Consider the following 24,834-nt stretch of genomic DNA (forward strand, 5'->3'; position numbering starts at 1 on the left):
ACAAATATACGTGTTGTGGGTGTCCCAGAAGAAGAGAAGGGAAAAGGAGGAGAAAAACTAATGGAAGAAATTATCACTGAAAATTTCCCAACTCTTATGAAAGACCTAAAATTACAGATCCAAGAAGTGCAGTGCACCCCAAAGAGATTAGACCCAAATAGGCGTTCTCCAAGACACTTACTAGTTAGAATGTCAGAGGTCAAAGAGAAAGAGAAGATCTTGAAAGCAGCAAGAGAAAAACAATCCATTACATACAAGGGAAACCCAATAAGACTTTGTGTAGATTTCTCAGCAGAAACCATGGAAGCTAGAAGACAGTGGGATGATATATTTAAAATACTAAAAGAGAAAAACTGCCAACCAAGACTCCTATATCCAGCAAAATTATCCTTCAAAAATGAGGGAGAAATTAAAACATTCTCAGACAAAAAGTCACTGAAAGAATTTGTGACCAAGAGACCAGCTCTGCAAGAAATACTAAAGGGAGCACTAGAGTCAGATACAAAAAGACAGAAGAGAGAGATATGGAAAAGAGTGTAGAAAGAAGGAAAATCAGATATGATATATATAATACAAAAGGCAAAATGTTAGAGGAAAATATTATCCAAACAGTAATAACACTAAATGTCAATGGACTGAATTCCCCAATCAAAAGACATAGATTGGCAGAATGGATTAAAAAACAGGATCCTTCTATATGCTGTCTACAGGAAACACATCTTAGACCCAAAGATAAACATAGGTTGAAAGTGAAAGGTTGGGAAAAGATATTTCATGCAAATAACAACCAGAAAAGAGCAGGAGTGGCTATACTAATATCCAACAAATTAGACTTCAAATGTAAAACAGTTAAAAGAGACAAAGAAGGACACTATATACTAATAAAAGGAACAATTAAACAAGAAGACATAACAATCATAAATATTTACGCACCGAATCAGAATGCCCCAAAATACGTGAGGAATATACTGCAAACACTGAAAAGGGAAATAGACTCATATACCATAATAGTTGGAGACTTCAACTCACCACTCTCATCAAGGGACAGAACATCTAGACAGAGGATCAACAAAGAAATAGAGAATCTGAATATTACTATAAATGAACTAGACTTAATAGACATTTATAGGACATTACATCCCACAACAGCAGGATACACCTTTTTCTCAAGTGCTCATGGATCATTCTCAAAGATAGACCATATGCTGGGTCACAAAGCAAGTCTTAACAAATTAAAAAGATTGAAATCTTACACAACACTTTCTCAGACCATAAAGGAATGATGTTGGAAATCAATAATAGGCAGAGTGCCAGAAAATTCACAAATACGTGGAGGCTCAACAACACACTCCTAAACAACGACTGGGTCAAAGAAGAAATTGCAAGAGAAATTAGCAAATACCTCGAGGCGAATGAAAATGAAAACACAACATATCAAAACTTATGGGACGCAGCAAAGGCAGTGCTAAGAGGGAAATTTATTGCTCTAAATGCCTATATCAGAAAAGAAAAAAAGGCAAAAATTCAGGAATTAACTATCCATTTGGAAGAACTGGAGAAAGAACAGCAAGCTAACCCCAAAGCAAGCATAAGGAAAGAAATAACAAAGATTAGAGCACAAATAAATGAAATTGAAAACATGAAAACAATAGAGAAAATCAATAAGGCCAGAAGTTGGTTCTATGAGAAAATCAATAAGATTGATGGGCCCTTAGCAAGATTGACAAAAAGAAGAAGAGAGAGGATGCAAATAAATAAGATCAGAAATGGAAGAGGAGACATAACTACTGACCTCACAGAAATAAAGGAGGTAATAACAGGATACTAGGAACAACTTTACGCTAATAAATACAACAATTTAGAGGAAATGGACGGGTTCCTGGAAAGACATGAACAACCAACTTTGACTCAAGAAGACATAGATGACCTCAACAAACCAATCACAAGTAAAGAAATTGAATTAGTCATTCAAAAGCTTCCTAAAAAGAAAAGTCCAGGACCAGATGGCTTCACATGTGAATTCTACCAAACGTTCCAGAAAGAATTAGTACCAATTCTCTTCAAACTCTTCAAAAAAATCGAAGTGGAGGGAAAACTACCTAATTCATTCTATGAAGCCAACATCACCCTCATACCAAAACCAGGCAAAGATATTACAAAAAAAGAAAACTACAGACCAATCTCTCTAATGAATACAGATGCAAAAATCCTCAATAAAATTCTAGCAAATCGTATCCAACAACACATTAAAAGAATTATACATCATGACCAAGTAGGATTCATCCCAGGTATGCAAGGATGGTTCAACATAAGAAAATCAATTAATGTAATACACCATATCAACAAATCAAAGCAGAAAAATCACATGATCATCTCAATTGATGCAGAGAAGGCATTCGACAAGATTCAACATCCTTTCCTGTTGAAAACACTTCAAAAGATAGGAATACAAGGGAACTTCCTTAAAATGATAGAGGGAATATATGAAAAACCCACAGCTAATATCATCCTCAATGGGGAAAAATTGAAAACTTTCCCCCTAAGATCAGGAACAAGACAAGGATGTCCACTATCACCACTATTATTCAACATTGTGTTGGAGGTTCTAGCCAGAGCAATTAGACAAGAAAAAGAAATACAAGGCATCAAAATTGGAAAGGAAGAAGTAAAACTATCACTGTTTGCAGACGATATGATACTATACGTCGAAAACCCGGAAAAATCCACAACAAAACTACTAGAGCTAATAAATGAGTACAGCAAAGTAGCAGGCTACAAGATCAACATTCAAAAATCTGTAGCTTTTCTATACACTAGTAATGAACAAGCTGAGGGGGAAATCAAGAAACGAATCCCATTTACAATTGCAACTAAAAGAATAAAATACCTAGGAATAAATTTAACTAAAGAGACAAAAAACCTATATAAAGAAAACTACAAAAAACTGCTAAAAGAAATCAAAGAAGACCTAAATAGATGGAAGGGCATACCGTGTTCATGGATTGGAAGACTAAATATAGTTAAGATGTCAATCCTACCTAAATTGATTTACAGATTCAATGCAATACCAATCAAAATCCCAACAACTTATTTTTCAGAAATAGAAAAACCAATAAGCAAATTTATCTGGAAGGGCAGGGTGCCCCGAATTGCTAAAAACATCTTGAGGAAAAAAAACGAAGCTGGAGGTCTCGCGCTGCCTGACTTTAAGGCATATTATGAAGCCACAGTGGTCAAAACAGCATGGTATTGGCATAAAGATAGATATATCGACCAATGGAATCGAATAGAGTGCTCAGATATAGACCCTCTCATCTATGGACATTTGATCTTTGATAAGGCAGTCAAGCCAACTCACCTGGGACAGAGCAGTCTCTTCAATAAATGGTGCCTAGAGAACTGGATATCCATATGCAAAAGAATGAAAGAAGACCCATCTCTCACACCCTATACAAAAGTTAACACAAAATGGATCAAAGATCTAAACATTAGGTCTAAGACCATAAAACAGTTAGAGGAAAATGTTGGGAGATATCTTATGGATCTTACAACTGGAGGCGGTTTTATGGACCTTAAACCTAAAGCAAGAGCACTGAAGAAGGAAATAAATAAATGGGAACTCCTCAAAATTAAACACTTTTGTGCATCAAAGAACTTCATCAAGAAAGTAGAAAGACAGCCTTCACAATGGGAGACAATATTTGGAAATGATATATCAGATAAAGGTCTAGTATCCAGAATTTATAAAGAGATTGTTCATCTCAACAACAAAAAGACAGCCAACCCAATTACAAAATGGGAAAAAGACTTGAACAGACACCTCTCAGAAGAGGAAATACGGATGGCCAAGAGGCACATGAAGAGATGCTCAATGTCCCTGGCCATTAGAGAAATGCAAATCAAAACCACAATGAGATATCATCTCACACCCACCAGAATGGCCATTATCAACAAAACAGAAAATGACAAGTGCTGGAGAGGATGCGGAGAAAGAGGCACACTTATCCACTGTTGGTGGGAATGTCAAAGGGTGCAACCACTGTGGAAGGCAGTTTGGCGGTTCCTCAAAAAGCTGAATATAGAATTGCCATACGACCCAGCAATACCATTGCTAGGTATCTACTCAAAGGACTTAAGGGCAAAGACACAAACGGACATTTGCACACCAATGTTTATAGCAGCATTATTTACAATTGCAAAGAGATGGAAACAGCCAAAATGTCCATCAACAGAAGAGTGGCTAAACAAACTGTGGTATATACATACGATGGAATATTATGCAGCTTTAAGACAAGATAAACTTATGAACCATGTAATAACATGGATGGACCTAGAGAATATTATGCTGAGTGAATCCAGCCAAAAACTAAAGGACAAATACTGTATGGTCCCACTGATGTGAACGGACATTCGAGAATAAACTTGAAATATGTCATTGGTAACAGAGTTCAGCAGGAGTTAGAAACAGGGTAAGACAATGGGTAATTGAAGCTGAAGGGATACAGACTGTGCAACAGGACTAGATACAAAAACTCAAAAATGGACAGCACAATAATACCTAATTGTAAAGTAATCATGTTAAAACACTGAATGAAGCTGCATCTGAGCTATAGGTTTTTGTTTTGTTTTGTTTTGATTTTACTATTATTACTTTTATTTTTTTCTCTATATTAACATTCTATATCTTTTTCGGTTATGTTGCTAGTTCTTCTAAACCAATGCAAATGTACTAAGAAATGATGATCATGCATCTATGTGATGATGTTAAGAATTAATGATTGCATGTGTAGAATGGTATGATCTCTAAATGTTGGGTTAATTTCTTTTTTTCCGTTAATTAAAAAAAAAAAAAAAAAGAGAAGGGATAATTGGAGATGAAGGGATACAGACTGTACAACGGGACTGGATATAAAAACTCAGAAATGGACAGCACAATACTACCCAATTGTAATGCAATTATGTTAAAACACTGAATGAAGCTGCATGTGAGGTATAGGTTTTTTGTTTTTGTTTTTTTTGTTTTTTTTCTTTCTATTATTGTTTTAATTCTTATTCTGTTGTCTTTTTGTTTCTTTTTCTAAATTGATGCAAATGTACTAAGAAATGATGAATATGCAACTATGTGATGTTATTAAGAATTACTGATTGTACATGTAGATTGGAATGATTTCTAATTGTTTTGTTAATTCTTTTTTTAATTAATAAAAAAAAAAAAAAAAAAGAGGCTCTCTTGGGGGTGACTCTTAGGCCTAGATTTTAAATAGACTTGACCTATCTTTTGTGGGGTTAAGTTTCGTAGGAACAAACCCCAAGACTGGGGGCTCAGCCTATAGCTTTGGTTGTCCACACTGCTTGTGAGAATATCAAGAATTCAACTTGGGGAAGTTGAATTTCTCCCCGTTCTCACCATTCCCCGAAGGGGGCTTTGCAAGTACTTTTCCACTCACTGATCGAATCACTCTGGGATTCATTGGGGCATCACTCTGGATGTTGTTAGTTTGTCTAGAATTCTAAATTTTTGATACTGGAAGGGTCTGTCACTAATATGGGGTACAGAGATGGAACTATCTGATGTTCTGGAAAGGCTGGGCTAGGTTTCAGGACTTATCTGGACCAGGGACCCATCTGGAGGTTGTAGGTTTCTAGAAAGTTACTCCAGTGCATGGAACCCTGGTGGAATCTTATCTATTGCCCAAGGTGTTCTTTAGGATTGGCTGAAATGGTCCTGGTTGGGGGTTGGCAAGTTATGATAGGTAGCAAGGTCCACCTGAAGCATGAGTAAGAATAACCTCCAGAGTAGCCTCTGGACTCTATTTGAACTCTCTGCCACTGATACTTTATTAATTACACTTCTTTTCCCCCTCTGGTCAGGATGGAACTGTTGATCCCACAGTGCCAGGTCTGGATTCATCCCTGGGAATCATTTCCCACATCGCCAGGGAGACTTTCACCCCTGGATGTCATGTCCCATGTAGGGGGGAGGGCAATGATTTCACTTGCAGAGTTGGGCTTAGAGAAACTGAGGCCACTTTTGAGTAACAACAGAGGTCCTCCAGAAATAACTCTTAGGCATGCCTATAGGTAGTCTAAACTTCTCCACTATCTACATAAGCTTCACAAGAGAAAGCCTTATGATTGAGGGCGTGGCCTATTGATTTGGGTGTTCCTAAAGTTTAGTTCCATAGTCTTTCTCCCCTCCCTCAGGGGATTTTGCCAATACTTTTTGATTATCTGCTTAATATACTCTTGGATGTTTCCAGGCATTACAATAATCTCTACAGGATTAAAGGACCTCTTTCTACAGACACTGTCTTCCTTACTCCTATGTTCTGAATTACTTTAACCCCAACTTGTTTGGCTTCATTATCTCTAAATATATCAGGTTATATATATAAAACATTCTGTCAAAATCCAGAAATCATCATCATGACTCTGGACTTAATGTATCTGCTCTAAAAGCATACAATCAAGGCCCCTGTTTTCTTATAAGCATTTTCTAAAGGTGACCACACCATTCTTGTTTTGTTGTTTCTGGCTTATTTTTTCTCACCAAATGTCCCACATGTTCATTCACATCATTGCATGCCTCACGACATTGTTGCTTTTGTAGAGCACAATCTTCATTCCTAAGTATACACCACCGCTCGCCAATCTACTTCTGTGTCAGCACATCCTTCAGCCAAATGCATTCATTAGGCATCATGCTGAGGGTTCAAAGTGCACAATCCATCAACATTCTCAATTTCAGATAATTTCATTGTTCCCAAGAGACAGAAAACCAATAAACACACCCTCAACAAATAGGAAATCTAAACCTCCTCTTAACTCTTGTCCCTCACCCCATTATTTACCTCTCCTGTTGCTGTGGTAGTGCTGATGGTTTCCTTCTGAACATAGCTCACAGCATGCAACAGCAGTTTTTCCCCTGTACCCTGGACTTAAACACTCTTTATACAAGAATCGTATCTTTGAAGTAATTCTTAAGAGAACTCTTTCATATTTCTAGTGTGAGTCAGTGGGACACATAGGCCTACACAACTCTTTTCAATCTTGTTCATCTTCAATATGGTAAGATTACTTCTAGACCCACTAGAGAATCACCTTCGCTATCTATTCCCTTACACTGGAGTTCAACCCCACTAGCTAACAGTTCACCCATCTCTAGCTTCTATGTGTTTCTAACTCCCCTATTTTCTACATTATAAGCCTCTCATTATACCTTTATGCTGGTCATAAAAGTGGAATCAGATAGCATCTATTCTTTTGTGTCTGGCTAATTTCACTCAGCATTTACTCCTCAAGGCTCATCCATCTTGTCATGTGCTTCAGGACCTCATTTTGTCTTACTGCTGCATAATATTCCATTGTGTGTGTATATACCACATTCTGTTGATCCACTCGTCTGCTGATGGGCATTGGTTTGTTTCTATCTTTTGGCAATTGTGAATAATGCTGCTATGAACACTGGTGTGCAAGTTGTTTGTGTCATTGCTTTCAGCTTTTCTGGATATATACCGAGTAGTGCTATTGCTGGGTCATAGGGTAACTTGATATTTAGTTTACTAAGGAACCACCAAACAGTCTTCCATAGTGGATGCACCATCATACATTCCCACCAGCAGCGTGTAAGTGTCCCAGTTTCTCCACAGCCTCTCCAACATTTACAGTTTCCTGTTTGTTTAATAGCAGCCATTCTTATGGGTGTGAAGTGGTATCTCATTGTAGTCTTAATCTGCATTTCCCTTATAGCCAGTGAAAATGAGCATCTCTTCATGTGCTTTTAGCCATATGTATTTGCTCTTCAGAAAAATGCCTGTTTATATCTTTAGCCCATTTTATAACTGCATTGTTTGTTCTATTGTTGTTGAGTTGTATAATTCCTTTGTCTATACAGGAAATCAAACCCTTTCTGATATGTGATTCCAAATATTTTCTCCCATTGAGCTGGCTGCCTCTTCACCTTTTTGACAAAGTCTTTTGAGGTGCAGAAATATTTGATTTTGAGGAGTTTACATTTATTTTTTCTTTTGTTGCTTGTGCCTTAGGTGTAAAGTTTAGGAAGCTATCTCCAATTACTACGTCTCGATGAGGTTTCCCTACATTTTATTCCAGAAGCTTTATGGTGCTAGTTCTTATATTTAGGTGTTTGATCCACTTTGAGTTAATTTTTGTGTAGGGTCTAAGAAAGGAGTCCTCTTTCATTCTCTTGGCTATTGATATCCAGTTCTTCCATGCTCAATTATTGAAAAGACTATCTTGTCCCAGTTCAGAGGATTTGGGGGCCTTGTCAAAAATCAGTAGACGATAGATGTGGAGTTCCATTTCTACACTCTCAATTTGATTCCATTGGTCAATGCTTCTCTCTTTGTGCCACTACTGTACTGTTTTGACCACTGTGGTTTTATAATAGGTTTTAAAGTCAGGGAGTATTAATCCTCCCACTTTGCTCCTCTTTTCTAAGATGCTTTTAGCTATGGGGTCTCTTTCCCTTCCAGATGAATTTAGTAATTAGCTTTCCCAAATCTTCAAAGTAGGTTCTTAGAATTTTGATTGGTATTGTGTTGAATCTGTAGATCAATTTGGGGAGAACTGACATCTTAACTATATTTAGTCTTCCCATCCATGAACAAGGAATGTCTTTCCACCTATTTAGATCTTCTTTGATTTCTGTTAGTAATGTTATGTAGTTTTCTATGCACAAATCCTTTACGTCCCTAGTTGTTCATTCCTAAGTATTTGATTCTTTTAGTTGCTATTTTGAATGGAATTTTTTCCTTAACAGACTCCTCAGCTAGGTCATTGCTTGTATATAGAAATGTTACTGATTTTTGCCCATTCATTTTATATCCTGCCACCTTGCTGAATTTGTTTACTAGCTCAAGTAACTTCACTGTAGATTTCTCAGGATCTTCCTAGTATCATATCATCTGCAAATAATGAGAGTTTTACTTCTTCCTTTCCAATTTGGATGTCTTTTATTTCTTTGTCCTGCCTGATGGTTCTAGCTAGAGCTTCTAGCACAATGTTGAATAACAGTGGTGATAGAGGGCATCCTTGTCTTGTACCTGATCTTGGGGGAAGGCTTTCAGTCTCTCTACATTGAATATGATGCTGGCTATCAGTTTTTTGTATATTCCCTTTATCATATTGAGGTAGTTACCTTTGATTTCTATCTCTTGGAGTGTTTTCATCAGAAAAGGAAGCTGAATTTTGTCAAATGCTTTTTCAGCATCAATCAAGATAATCATGTGATTTTTCCCTTTTGATTTGTTAATGTGCTGTATTACATTAATTGATTTTCTTGAGTTGAATCATCCTTGCTCTCCTCGTATAAACCCCACTTGGCCATGGTGTATAATTCTTTAATGTGCTGTTGGATTTGATTCACTAATATTTTATTGAGAATTTCTGCATGAGTTCATAGGGAGACTGGCCTGTAGTTTTCCTTTCTTATAGCATCTTTATCTGGTTTTGGTATTAAAATTATATCAGTTTCATAAAAAGAGTTAGATAGAGTTCCTTTTTCCTCAATTTTTTTAGAAAAGTTTGAGCAGGATTGGTGTTAATTCTTTCTGGAATGTTTGATAAAATTCCCTTGTGAAGCCATCTGGCCCTGGGCTTTTCTTTGTAGGAAGATTTTTAATGATTGATTCAATCTCTTTACTTGTGATTGGTTTGTTGAGCTCTTCTATTTCTTCCTGGGTCAGTGTAGCTTGTTTGTGTGTCTCCAGGAATTTGTCCATTTCATCTAAGTTGTCTAGTTTGCTGGAGTATAGTTGTTAATAGTATCCTCTTATGATTTCTTTTATTTCCTCAGGGTCTGTGGTAATGTACCCCTTCTAATTTCTGATTTTGTTTATTTGCATCCTCTCTCTTTTTTTCTGTGTCAGTCTTGCTAGTGGCCCATCAACTTGATTGATTTTCTCAAAGAACCAACTTTTGGTTTTATTGATTCTTTCTACTGTTCTTTTGTTCTTTCATTCATCTCTGCTTTAATCTTTGTTATTTCTCTTCTCCTATTTGCTTTGGGGTTAGTTTGCTGTTTTTTCTCAAGTTCCTCCAGGTTTGCTGTTAAGTCCTTGATTTTTGCTCTTTCTTGTTTTTTAATATGGGCATTTTAGGCAATAAATTTCCCTCTCAGCACAGCCTTGGCTGCATCCCGTAAGTTCTGAGAAGTTGTATTCTCATTTTCATTCATCTCCAGATAGCTACTGATTTCTCTAGCAATATCTTCTTTGACCCACTGGTTGTTTAAGAGTGTGTTGTTTAATCTTCACATACTTGTGAATGTTCTTGTTCTTTGGAGGTTATTGAGATCCAGCTTCATTCCATTGTGATCAAAGAAAGTGCTTTGAACAATTTCAATGTCTTTAAATGTAAAAAGACCTGTTTTGTGCCCCAGCATAAGATCTATCCTGGAGAATGTTCAAGTTATTTAACTTCTCTATTTCCTTGTTGATGTCTTGTCTGGTTGTTCTATCTATAGAGGACAATAGTGCATTGAAGTCTCCTACTATTATTGCTGAAATATCTATTGTTTCCTTCAGTTTTGCCAATGTCTATCTCATATACTTTGGAGCTCCTTGATTGGGAGCATAAACATTTACGATTGTTATATCTTCTTGGTGAACTGACCCTGTAATTAGTATACAGCATTCTTCTTTGTCTCTTACGATGTCTTTACATTTAAAGCCTATTTTGTTCAATATTAGTATAGATACTCCTGCTTTCTTCTGCTTACAATTTGTGTGGAAAATCTTTTTCAATCCTTTCACTTTCAATCTATTTGTATCCTTGTGTCTAAAATGAGTCTCTTGTAAGCAGCATATAACTGGATTATGTTTCTTAATCCATTCTGCCAATCTGTATCTTTTAATTAATAAGTTTAGTCCATTAACATTCAAAGTTATAACTGGAAAGCGTTTCTTGATTCCACCATCTTATTATTATTTTTTTAATTTTATTTGTCAGATCTATATATTCTTTTCCTTCTTTCTCTTTGTATTCTTTAAATTACCCTTTTAACGGTACTCTTCAATTCTGTGCCCTCCTTCAGACTTCCTTCTCCTGTCTTTGTTTTTCAGCTGGCAGAACTCCTTTTAGTATTTCTTGTAGGGCCATCTCTCATTGACAAATTTTTTCAGGACTTCTTTGTGTGAAAACTTTAAATCTCTCCCTCAATTTTAAAGGACAATTTGGCTGGGTACAATTCTTGGCTGGAAGTCTTTCTCTTTCAGGATCTTGAATATATTATACCACTTTCTTCTCGCCTTCAGAATGCTACCTGAGTAGTCTGAACTCAGTCTTATTTGGTTTTCCTTGTACGTAGTAGATTGTTTTTCTCTTACTACTTTCAGGATTTTCTGCTTCTCTTCAACATTTGACAGACTGATTAGTACATGTCTTGGGGAAGGCCTATTTGGATTTATTCTGTTTGGAGTTCTTTGAGCTTCTTTGACCTGTATATTTATGTCCTTTATGAGGGTTGTGAAGTTTTCCCCTATTATAGCCTTAACTACTTTTCCTAGACCTTTACTCCTCTTCTCTTTCTGGGATACCAATGATTGTTACATTTGTGTGCTTTGTTTTGTCTATCATTTCCCTGAGTTCCCATTCAATTTTTTCCATCTTTTTTGCCATTTGCCGTTTTTGAGTCTTCAAAGTCAATTATCCTGTTCTCTGTATCACTTATTCTTTCTTCTGTCTCTCCAAATCTGGTATTCTGTGCATCTAGTACATTTTTTATTTGGTCAACAGTCTTTAATCTCTGTGATTTCCGCTATTTTTCTATTTATTCTTTCAAATTCCTCTTTGTGTTCTTCTAATGTCTTCTTGATCTCCTTTATGTCATTTGCTGTCCAACTTATTTTATTAAGTAGAGTTGTATGAACATCTTTGATTAGTTGTTCTAATATCTGTGTCTCCTCTGGTGTTTTAATTTGGTCATAAGGCAGGGCTATATCTGTCTGCAATGTGATATGCTTAGTGATCTTACATTCTTCATTGCATGTAAATATCTTGATTGATTTACTTTAAGAGTTGATTTCTTTTAGTAGTCTAAGGCTTTGTGTTTGCAGGATGGTTGTACAGCAGGGAGTAGGGCACGAGGTGGAGCACTCACTATGGTGATTTGTTTCAGGGCAGGTATGGGCGCAGGTTGGGGATGTTACACTGATGCTTGTGAATGATGTAGCTGTGTGCACTGATGCTTGTGAACGATGTAGCTGTGTGGGTACACCAGTGTGCACTAGTCTAAGGTACAGGGCCCTTTGTGTGTATGCGTAGAGCTATGGCAGTAGGTCAGCATTATGCCTTCGTGGACTGGGGGCAGATATGACCTGGCTGTACAAGTCGGCACTTTCTCAGAGTTGGGAATTGAGGCTGAGGGTTGTGCACATGCATGGTTCTAGGACTGCTGTAAAGTGCAGTTCCCAGAGCTGAATGATGTGATTGGGGGCCCATGTGCATGCATGAGCCTGGGAGTGCCGTAAACGTATGCACTACGATCAGGGAGGGCAGAGTGAGGCTCTGCGACACTATGGGCAGGGGGTGGGGGTAGCCTACGTATAGAGGTTAGTGCCCACAACCTTTATGTGCTGGCAACAGCCTGCAGGGAACAGGGAGGGGGAGGTAGTGCTCGGGAAGGGTGCAGAAGAGGTGGGTTGGCCTGCACTTGGGGTGGGGGTGTGGGGCAGGTACATACACTGGGGGCTGGTGGGGTGAGGGTGCCTGGAGCACAGGGAATGGGAGTAGGTAACGGGGTTCAGGTGCATGGGGAGTGGGGTGAGTCGTTGGTCAGGGGGCTGCGCTGGTGAGGATAGCGCACCCAAGGATTACTTCCTAGTCTCATGTTCCCATCCATGCACTCCTGTGGGTTCCATGCCTCTGTGCCAGGCTCTAGCTTTCTGCCTCTCAGTTCCTCAGCCTCTGCAACCATGGCTGTCGCACGTGGTACAGAAGGCTCTTCCAGGTCAGCTGCACTCCCGAATTGCCACCTCAGTTGCTCTCCTGTCCCTTCTCTACCTTTTTTCATGGAGCAGGGCTAATCTCGAGCTACTCTAGTTACCCATCTTCCAGAAGTCCTCAACCATCATTATCTTTTACACTATAATTATTTTTATGTATTAACTGGAAAACTCCTGGAAGAAATAGATTATGTCTGGTTCACCAAGCATATCCTGCATATAATAAATAATTGACAAATAATTATTAGAATCAATGGAGATATTCAAAAGATGAAACATTAAGAAATGGAACTGTTACAGTAAGACATGTAAAGCAATGCATAAGATTATTCAGAGAGAGAGAGAGAAAATGCCTCTCCAGAGAAAATGAAAAGCTGAGAAGAAAAACAATCAAAGAATCTACAATTGGAAAGGACACAGGTGGGCTAACAACATCTAGGTCATTACATGCTGGGATAATATGACTACCAGCTACAGGAAAGGTCTTGAAACATAAAATCAGAACAAGTAAAAGGGCTACCTTCACCATGAGTGCAAGCCTTTTAAAAACATCATAAACTCTAAAACATTAAAAGCCCAGTCAGATGTCACCATCTTTGTAAGCCCTCCCCAGTCCTCTAGAGTTAGCTATTTCTTTTTAAGTTCCTATGCTATTTATGTACATATACCTCAGTTAGACCACTTAGCACGGTGTGTGTTTACTTATCTACATTCTTCACCAGACTCTTGCATCCTGAGCTGAATGGTCAGTGCAGCATACCAGGCACTGGTTAGATGCTCAAAACGCTACTGAATTTATGAATGGATGGCTAAATAATTAAATGAATCTGCCCAACACACATCATATGATTTGTATACATCATGTCACCATGTCTCCTGGGTCTCTCAGCAAATATTCTTTCCAGTATATACTATTCCATTACAATTTTTTAACGAGGTATAATTTAAATAATCATATGCACAGACCTTTCATGTTTAGTTTCATCAGTTTTGACAAATGCATATACTCAAGATTTTCATACCCCATTAAGATATTTTCCCCATACCAGAAAATTCTTTTATGCCCTTTTCAAATTAATCCCTCCTCCAAGAGGCAGCTGTGCTGGTTTGAAACTATTATGTACCCTAAAAAAACCATGTTATTTTAACCCAATCTTGAGGGGACAGACCTATCGTTGGTGGGGCCTTTTGATTAGGTTGCTTCCATCGAGATGTAACCCCATCCATTTAGTATGGGTCTTAATCAGCTTACTGGAGTCCTTTAAGAGGGAAACACTTTGGAGAAAGCCCACACAGACGTTTGGGCATGCCAAAGGAAAATGTCCCAGTAGACCCCAGAAGCTGAGAGCCACCTGAAACCAAAAGCCAGGAAAGAGGACAGCAGACATTGCCATGTGCCTTTCCATTGGCAGGAACCTGGATGCCAGATTACCTTTCCTCCAAGAAGGTACCTTCCCTTCATGTTGGTGCCTTAATTTGGATATTTTCACTTCAATTCAATTTCACTGAGAATTGTAGATTTATAATTCAATAAACTCACTGTGTGAAAACAAATCCATTTCTGATTTACTGTATTATAGCAGCATTAGCAAACCAAAATAATAGCCTTTATTTATTGTTACTTAGAAGTATGTGTATAAGTGACCCATGAAACACATATACTTTTTTTGTGACTAGCTTCTTTTACTCAATGTAATGTTTTTAAGAATCTTCCACACTCTTGTTTCTACCCATAATTACTTCTTTTGTTATGATGAAGTATTCCATTTAGAACTTATCTCAATTTGTTTATTCTCCTCATGTCAGATATTTGTGTTGTTTCCAGTTTGGGGCTGCTATGAATAAAACTGCTATGAACACCTTTTAGACATTTCTGTAAATACATATTTTCAATTCTCATATACAGGCACATAGCAGTGGAACTGCCAAGTCATAGGGTAGAAAGGGCATGCTTAACCTGTAAAGAAAGTACCAAAACCTTTTCCAAAGTGATCATACCATTTTCATTCCCACTTGCACTTAAGAACATTTGATGCTGTCAATCTTCATTCAAGATATCCTAGAAGATATTAGTCATTAGGAAAATGCACTATAGAAGATATACAGTATATTTCCCTAATGACTAATGATATCTTTTTTTTCAAATTGAGCACTTTTTTCAAGTGATTATTGGCTATTTGTATACACAGTCCTTTTCTGAAGAAACTGTTCAAGTCTTTTGCTCATTTTTAAATTGTGCTTTTTACTGAGTTCCAGAAGTTCTTTACATATGTTTTAGACACAAGTGCTTCATCAGATATGTGTGTTTCAAATGTCTTTTCTTACTCTGTAGCTTGCCTATTCATTTTCTTAAAGGTGTCTCAAGATAAGCAGTTTATATTTTGATGAGATCCATTTTTTCTATATTTTTTGTTAAGTGGTAGGACTACAACTTCTCTAAAAGAAATCTTTGTTTAGTCTATGGTAGAAGATATTATATCCTATCCTTTCTTCTAGAAGCTTTAAAGATTTTGTGTCCGCTAAGTCTAAAATCTATATCAAATTAATTTTCATGTATGGTGTAAGACAAGAGTTGAGGTTTGGTTTTTCTCCCCATATGGATATCCAGTTGTTCCAGCACCATACATTGAAAAGAGTTTCCTTTCCCCATTGAAATTGCCTTGATATACTTGTTAAAAAGCATTTGACCCTTATGTGTGAGTCTATTTCTGGCCTCTCAGAGGACAGAATCTGTTACATTAATCTATTTGCCTAGAATATACTGAAGTCAAGCAGCACATGGATTCTAACCTTATTTTCTTTTAGATCATTAATTGGGCTATTTTAGGTGCCTTGCATTTCTATATAAACTTTAGGGTCAACAGTGTCAATTTTTTTGTTTTAATGTAGCCTTCTGGAACTTTAAAATGAGTTAAGTGAAGTAGAAGAAATATGCCTTTATATTTTATTTCTTATTACACAATTACCTTTACTGCAGCTCTTTTGTTTTACTGAAGGAGTCAAATTACTGTCTGGGGTCACTTGAAGTGTAGAACTTCCTATAGAATTTCTTATAGGATGGATCAGCTAGCAACAAATTATCTCAGTTTATCTGGGAATGTCCTTATTTTCCCTTTTTTGTTGTTGCTGAAAGACCGTTTTATTGGCTGTATGATTCTTTGCTAAATTATCGTCTTTGAGCATTTTGAATATGCTATTCCACTGGTCTTGAAACTCCACCATCTCAGATGAAGACATCAGCTTTTAACCTTACAGGAATTCCCCTGTACATAATGAGCTATTTTTCTTTTGCTGTTTCAAAATTGTTCAATTAGTCTGCCAGCCTTTTTACTATCATATGTTGTGATAGTTAGGTTCTGGTGTCAACTTGGCCAAATAAATATGCCCAGTTGCCTGGTCAGGCAAACACTCGCCTGACCTTTGCTGCAAGGATGTTTTGTGGCTGGCTGATAAACTGGAAGGCTGGTGTATTAAATCATCAGTCACTTGATTGCATCTGTGGCTGATTATATCTGTGATCAACTAAGGCATGACTCCTACAATGAGATAATCCAATCAGTTGAAGGCTTTTTAAGGAGGAAGAAAGACTCACTCTTTCTTCAGCCAACGGGCCTCTCCTGTGGAGTTCATACAGACCCTTCACTGGAGCTACCAGCTTCACACCCTGCCCTATGGAGTTAAAATTCTTCCATTCCCATGGTAGTGTGAGACACCTTTATAAATTTCATATTTACAGATCTCTCCTGTTGGTTGTTTCTCTAGAGAACGCTGATTAATCCATGTGTCTTCATTTGGATTTCTTTCAATTTATTTTACATCGAGTTGTTGAATATCTTGAATATGAAGACTAATGTCTTGTTTTTACCAAATTTGGGAAGTTTTTGTCATAATTTCTTTGGATATTTTTTTCTGTTCCTTTTACTCTCTCTTCTCCTAGCACTCCCATTACACATATGTTGGTGAGCTTAATCATGCCCCACATTTCTCTGAGGCTCTATTCATTAATCTTCATTCTTTTTGCCTCTGTCTTTATGGTTAACTTCTACTGATTTATTTTCAAGTTTGTTGATTCTTTCTTTTGCCAGTTCTTTATTAATCTATGAGTTTCTCTACTGAATTTTTCATGTCAATTGTACTTTTTAACTCCACAATTTCCACTGGGTTCTTTCCCTTTTTTAATTTTTATCTCTGCATTGATATTCTCTAAGTGATGAGACATTTTAACCTTACCTTCATTTATTTATTTAAGCACGTTTTCCTATAATTATTGAACATAATTATAATTCTTTGCCTTTAAATTCACGGTCTGGGTCTTCCAGTAGTTTCTTTTGCTTGTCTTCCCCCCGCCCCCATATATGGCTTACACTATCCTGTTTCTCTACATATCTCATAATTTTTTGTTGAAAACTGGGCATTTTAGGAAATATGTTAGTAAATCTGGATGCTGATCCTCCCCATTTGGGGGCTTGTTTTAATTATTGTTGCCTTATTTGTTTAGTAACTTGCCTGTATCCCCTCGGTGAAGTCTATTTTACCCTCAACATGAAACCTCTGATGTAAGGCTCAAAGGGTCCAGCCTTAGACATGTATACAGTCACCCTGGGATTACAGTGGTTTTAACAGAACCCTGTCTCTTTATCTTTATTAATCTATGGACCACTGCTGTTATCACAGGCAACTTTCAAGTTCCACTAAATACCAGCTGATTGCTCTATTGTTTCAACAAAGGCCTAGGACCTAAATTGCTAAGGGATCTGATTCAATTAAATTTAGGTTCCTTTGCAGAAGTAGCTTTTGAACAAAGTATTTGGGGTTTGTTCGGATCCTGGGAGGTTCTTCTTGGCTGACTTTTTCACTTGTTTCCATGGTAAACTAGCTGGCTTACTGTTTAGTTCATTGCTCTAATGGAGCTACCAATCTCCTCTTTTTTAAAAACGTATTTTTATTGAGATATCTTCACAAATATACAGCTCATCCAAAGTATACAATCAATGGCTCCCAATATCAAAACATAGTTGTGTATACACTAGCATAATCATTTTTAGAACATTTGCGTCACTCCAGAAAAAGAAAAAAGAAAAAAACTCATATATCCCATACCCCTTACCTATTTCTTTCATTAACCAGTAGCATTTCAATCAACTCAATTTTTTTTTACCCCTTACCCCCCCATTACTTATTCATTTTATCTGCATTTTTTCACTCATTTGTCCATACCCGAGATAAAAGGAGTATCAAACACAAGGTTTTCACAATCACACAGTCACACTGTAAAAGCTATAGTTATACAAATGCCCAAATTCCTCTTAATTGTTTACCACAAAAACCTCAATCGCTGTCAAGATTGAAGTAGGAAGCTCCAAAGTCCCATCCCACCACTGCAGAAACATTGAAAAACAAGCAGTAACTACCAGAACCAACTTTCTCAGGAATCTGGAAAATAGTCAAATGTTCACAGCAATCCAACAAACGCTGAATCAATAAAAAGGCAATTTAAAAATAGAAGCAAAGCCTATTGGTGCTTTTGCAAGGCCTTTCCCTGTACTCTCCCTGGTTTAGCACTGCAGTTGGTAAAAGAAATCAGCTCCTGATTTCTATCTGCAAATTAGGGTAAATGTATATATGTCTGTTGAAATCTGTAAAGTGGACATCTGAAGAACTGACTCAAGGAAGTCTCTGTCATGCTTCTTAGACTGGAACTTACTTGAGGCAGAAGAAGTAGCAGCCATAGTTGTGAAAACATTACAAAGGAACAATCACACTGTAGCTGCCCAGGGTAAAAGCTTATGGTTGAGACATATAATAGTGTGCCTGGGGGCCAGGAAAAGATGCTATGGAAAATTTTCTTGGGCCAGAGGGCAGTGCCCATGTACACAGGGGAATTTAGAAATCCATATACATGCCCAGGGCAAGGAATACTCAGCAAAGACAAGACCCTAAGATTTCACCTCAAGATGCTCTCTAGGCTCAGTGTAAAGCTGGCCAAGCACTGAACAAGAGCCCCAAAACACAGTCGATCGGTCAAACTGTAAAGACTGGAAAAGGTGGGGTTTTTCTGCTTGTTTTTTAATTAGCTATTAGAACTCATGGAAATCTCTGTGAAAATACTAGACGAATACAATCTAAAAGAACAGAGACTCCAATGACCACAAATATTAAGAAATTCAGTGTTTACAAAAAGAATTTGAAAAAAATCAGTAAAAAAATGGAAAGAATATAAACAGCCTTAAACAACTAAACACACACACACACACACAGAACCAACAAACCCTGGGGGGAAAGGGAAGAATGTGATTACCAGAGTTTACACATTTAAATATTCAAATGACTATACTGTAATAACAACAAAAAATCATACACCATAAGAAGGAACAGAAAAGAATTCCCATTCAAAGAAATAAATAACGCAGGTTTCCCTCAGGAAACTAAGACATAATCACCAGTCAAAAGTATCAAGTCTACTGTCCCAAATACCTTTGGTGAGCTAAAAGAAAACAAAGGACTAAAGGAAATCAGAAAAATGATAAATGACAAAAATGAGAATTTCAAGAAAGAGATAAAAATCACAAAAAGAAAACAAACAGGAAGTCTGACCTTGAAAAAAGTAATAAGTGAAATACAAGCTTCACTAAAGGAGTGCAACAGCTGAGTGGAGCAGGCAAAAAAAAGAATCAGCAAACTTAAACATAGGAAAATTATAACTATCCAGTCTGTGGTGGAGAAAGAAAAGAGAATAAAGAGAAGGGAAAAGACCTAAGGCTCCCAGGGGATACTATAAAGCATAACAACATACACGTTTTGGGAGTCACAGAAGGAAAAGAGAAGTAAGGAACAGAAAAAATATTTAAAGACATACTGGCTGAAAATATCCCATATTTGATGAAAAACATAAACATACACATCAAAAAAGCTAAACAAACTACCAGCAATATAAACTGAAAGAGATCCATTTAAGAAAAAATTATAATCACACTGTTGAGTATGAGAAAAAGAGAATCCTGAAAACAGCCAGAAAGAAGCAAACTGTCACATACAAGGAGTCCTCAATAAGACTAACAGCTGATTTTCCATAAGAAATTACTGAGGCCAGAAGGCAATAAAATGACATATTTAAAGTGTTAAACTTCCATGCAAAAATTCTATATCTGGCAAAACAATTCCCCAAAAATGAAGGAGAAATTAAGACATTCCCAGATAAACAAAAATGAGGGAGTTCATTACAACTAGATCTGTCCTATAAGAAATGCTAAAGGGAGTTCTTCAGATTGAAAGGAAATCACAATATACAATAACTCAAAGCTGTTTGGAAAAAAAAAAAAATTTCCAGCAGAGGTAATTATATTTTCATGGGCAAATATAAATGCCAATATTACCATATTTTTGGCTGTAATTCTATTTTCTATTTCTTTCATGACTTAAATATCATAAAATAATTCTGTGTCTTAAAGCACACATTGCATGAAGATGTAATTTGTGACAATAACAACCATTGGGGGGGGACAGAGGAATATAGAGACAGTTTAAAAATGCTATGGAAGCTGGTTTCAATTCAAACTAGGCTGTAACAGATATAGGATGCTAATTGTAAGCCCCATGGTATTGATGAAGAAAAATATCTAAAAAAAAAAAAAAATGCACAAAATGAAATCAGAAGAGATTCAAAATGGCTCACTACAAAAGATCAACAAAGGGTAGTACAATGGTGGCTCAGTGGTAGAATTCTCAGCTGCCATACCAGAGACCCGGGTCCAGAGTCTGCCCATGCCAAAAAATAAATAAATAAATAAATAAACTAAAAACAAAAGCAGGCAGTAAGGACAAAATGAAGAATAAAAAAGTTTAAAACATACTGTTAGGGACTGACTCATGTTCTCCAGAAAAGGCATGCTTAGGTCTCAAATCCTGGTCCTGTGAGGGTGAACCCATTTGTATATAGGACCTTTGAAGATGTGATTTGTAAATGTGTGCCCAAACTGAATGAGGGTGGACCTTAATCCAATACGGCTGAAATCCTTTTAGCAAAGGAAATTGAACACATGAGAGAAGCCACAGGGAAGAGCCAGAAGGTAGAAGTCAATAGTGTCAGAAGAGAAAATTAAAGATGATGGAAAAGCCAAGGAACCCCTAAGATTGCTGGCCCCAGGAAGATACTGCCCCTGGAAGAAGTAAGCCCTCTAGCTTCTGAAACCGTGAGCCAATAAATATCTTTATTAAGCCACCTCATTGCATGGGATTTGCTTCAGCAACTGAAAAATTAAAACAAAATAAAATGGTAGCAGATGGTACAAATTAATCCTGTCTATCAGTAATTGCTTTAAATGTAAACATATTAAACTCTCCAATCAAAAGGCAGAGGTTGCAGAATAGATAAAAAGCAGGACCCAATTATATGCTGTTTACAAGAGATGAACCTTAAGTCTAATGATTCAAATAGTTAGCAAGTAAAAGGATGGGAAAAAATACTCTATACAAACAGTAACCTAAAGAGAGCTGGGGGTGGCTACACTAATATAAGACAAAACAGACTTTGTAAAAAACTGTTATAAGAAACAAAGGAGGACATTTTATATTGATGAAAAAGTCAATTCATCAAGAAGATATAACAATTAAAACTTAAGTGCTCCCGAAAAATAAAGCTCCAAAGTATACAGAGTAAAACATTGTAGAATTGTAGAAAAAGACAATTCTACAATACTACTAGGAGACTTCAATACGCCACTTTTCAATAAAGCATCTGGATGGAATATTAATAAGGAAACACAAGACTTGAACATACTATAAACAAACTAGGCCTAACAGACATATACTGAATACTTGACCCAACAATAGAAGAAAAAAACATTATTCCCAAGTGCACAATGATCATTCTCCAGGAAAAGACCACATTAGATCAGAAAATAAAATTTGATAAATATTAAAAGATTGAAATCAAATAATCTTCTCTGACTACAATGGAATGGAGCTAGAACTCAGTAACAGAAGGAGAATGGGAAATCACATATACATGGAAATTAACATGCTCTTAAACAACCAATGGATTAAAGAAGAAATCAGAGTTGAAGGAGAAAATACATAGAGATGAATAAAACTGAATACATGACACAGCAAAACTGTAAGATGCAGCAAAGACAGTGCACAGAGGGAAATTTATAGTTCTAAATGCACACGTTGAAAAAGATGGAGGGACAAGGAGCTTAGAGCTTTTATCTTCACACTTAAAATATGGAGTGGGGAAGAAGTGTGGGAGTTGTGGTTCAAATGTCACAGATGCTTACTGTTATTACCAAGATTTACATTTTTTTTTAATAAATGTATTTCCTATATGCTCTTTGTGAGGCAGGACAAAATAGAGCATCAAGGCTGTGGTGCCTAGTCTGTTCAGTTCAAAAGAGTTAATGCAGAGGTGTAAACTTCAGGGGTCACTGTGAGAACCTGCACAAAGCAGACACAGTGCTCAAAGGTTACTATGGAAACCTGCCACCAACAAAACTTCCTACAAAACAAGCTAAATCCAACCCACTCAGTGTGTGTTCCTCCCTTAGGCACATCAGCATTAACCTCTTTCATGCATACTCTCTTTCTCTCTAATAAACTTTACTGCGTATCCCTACTGGTTCTGTCCTTTCTCTAAACTCTTTTAGCAGCAAGACTCCTGAACAAAGAACAGAGTCCAGCTGGCACCATTGCCAGCTGGGTACTGGTTACATATTCTGGTGAGCCAGCCAGAAGATTACAGGAGCTTCCAGAAGCAGCCTCTTCCAGGCAAGACACCCACCCTCGAGATCTGCATTTAGTAAGACATGCCCCCTTGTATTAGTTTGTCAAATGCTGCCAAATACAATATACTAGAAATGGAACAGCATTTTTTTTTTTAATTTGCATGGGCAGGCACTGGGAATCGAACCCGGGTTTCTGGCATGGCAGACGAGAATTCTACCACTGAGCCACCATCATACCACCTGGGAATGCATTTTTAAAAGGGAATTTAAAAAGTTATAAGTTTACAATTCTAAGGCCATGAGCGTCTAAATTAAGGCATCAACAAAAGGCTTCACTCAAGAAAGTCTACTGCCATTTGGAACACCTCTGTCAGGCGGCATCTGCTGGTTCTGCACTTCTGGGCTTCATTCATTTCAGGCTATGTTTTCTGTGAGGGTTCCTCACTTAGCATCTGTGGGCCTTCCCATAGCTCCTCCAGGACACAACTCTGGGTTCTGGCTTGCTTAGCATCTCAAGGGAAGGCAAATGGCAACATCTGCTGAGCCTGCATCACCAAATATCTGGGTCTCATGTTGGCTCTGTAGCAGCTGTTCTTCAAGCATCTTCATCTGTTCTTCGAAACATCTGTGTCTGTGTCTGCAACTGAGGTTTCTCCAAAATGATTCCCCTTGTAAAGATCTGCAGCAAACTAACAGGACTCACCTTGAATGGGTGGAGTCACATTCCCATCTAATCAAAAGGTCACACCCACAACTGGGTGTGCCACATCTCCACATAAATAATCTAATCACACCAGCCCAACAATACTGAATCAGGATGAAAAGAAACAGCTGCCCCCACAAGATTGAGTCAGGATTCAAACATAACTTCTCTGGGGTACATAACAGTTTCAAACCAGCACACACCTCAGCACTGATTCTTGTTGTTCCGCCTGGCGCCTTCTCCTCAACTACATTTTCCTAGCCATTGTGCTCCTTATTCTTGTCACTCATTAGCTTCAACCTTCCGCCTGTCTGGGCGGGCTGATCACCATGAATTCCACACCTAGGTCCCTTCCCCGTCTCAAGCACATTCTCTCCTCTTTCTGCCCCTCTCTCCTTCCTTTCCTGCCAACTGCTAAGTTCAGGTATTTGTTCCTTCGCCTCTTCCACTGTTCTTCAAACTTCATGCAAAACTGATGTTTGGTTTGTGGTAAGGTTTTTCTCGGGAAGATTTCCTATGGTGCAAAGGCTGTGGATTTCCAGGGCAACGTCCTTATAGTCCTGTAGATATTCATCCCCGGCCATGCCCTCTCCTTTTCCCTTCCCATTCCCCAGAGGAAATTCTTCAGAATATTCTTGGCCACCTCCTCCTTTGCAAATGGTTTATGTATCATCCCCGTAAACAAACCTAGGCACTCTATAACATCAACCTCCTCTCAAAGGAGAACACAGGCCTCAGCCAAATGGGACCTCCATCCCTTCAAGTTCTCTGGGTGGTTTTTAGATATGGTTGTGCACAAAGCTTACAAAAAGACTTTCTGCCCCCAAGTTGGAAAAGGAGCAGAAGTTCAGCTCAGAGCCACCAGGGTGAGGAATCTAGCTTGCCAGCCCTCTGAGACCGGCTCAGAGCCACAGGGTTGAGAAACTCACCAGCCCTCTGAGTCTAGCGCAGGGCCACCAGGGTGAGAAGTCTTGCTCCCCAGCCTTCTGGGTACAGCTTGGGAATCAAGGGGTGAAACCAGACCGCCAATTTTCTAAGTCTAAGGTTTTCTCCCCACGGGAATGTCCTGGGATGAGAAAACATTGCAAGAGTACTATTCAGCTGCAGGACAAGATGCCAAACTTCAGTGAGTATCCCTCTCTCTCTCCCTTTTTAGAATATGGGCAGTGTGTCCAGCATCCCAATTGATGCAACCCCTGAGCTGCATCCTGAAAAACTGGAACAATCTGCTAACCAGTTGTATTAGCTAGGGTTCTCTAGAGAAACAGAATCAGCAGGAAATATCTGTGAATATAAAATTTATAAAAGCGTCTCACATAACCTTGGGAATGTAGAGTGCAAAATCTGCAGGGCAGGCTGTGAAGCTGATGACTCTGACAGAGGGTATGGACGAACTCCACAGGAGAGGCTCACCGGCTGAAGCAGGAAGACAGCCTGTCTTCTCTGA

At 37.8% G+C, this 24,834-nt stretch overlaps 1 protein-coding gene across 3 annotated transcripts in view; it reads right to left on the minus strand.

Annotated features, from left to right (window-relative positions):
* The window catches only part of ELMOD2 (ELMO domain containing 2), a 74,358-nt gene that overhangs the window by 31,922 nt on the left and 17,602 nt on the right, over positions 1 to 24,834 (minus strand). The gene's annotated exons all lie outside the window — the stretch shown is intronic.

Source organism: Tamandua tetradactyla, chromosome 22 (assembly GCF_023851605.1).
Source record: "Tamandua tetradactyla isolate mTamTet1 chromosome 22, mTamTet1.pri, whole genome shotgun sequence".
Taxonomy (NCBI): domain Eukaryota; kingdom Metazoa; phylum Chordata; class Mammalia; order Pilosa; family Myrmecophagidae; genus Tamandua; species Tamandua tetradactyla.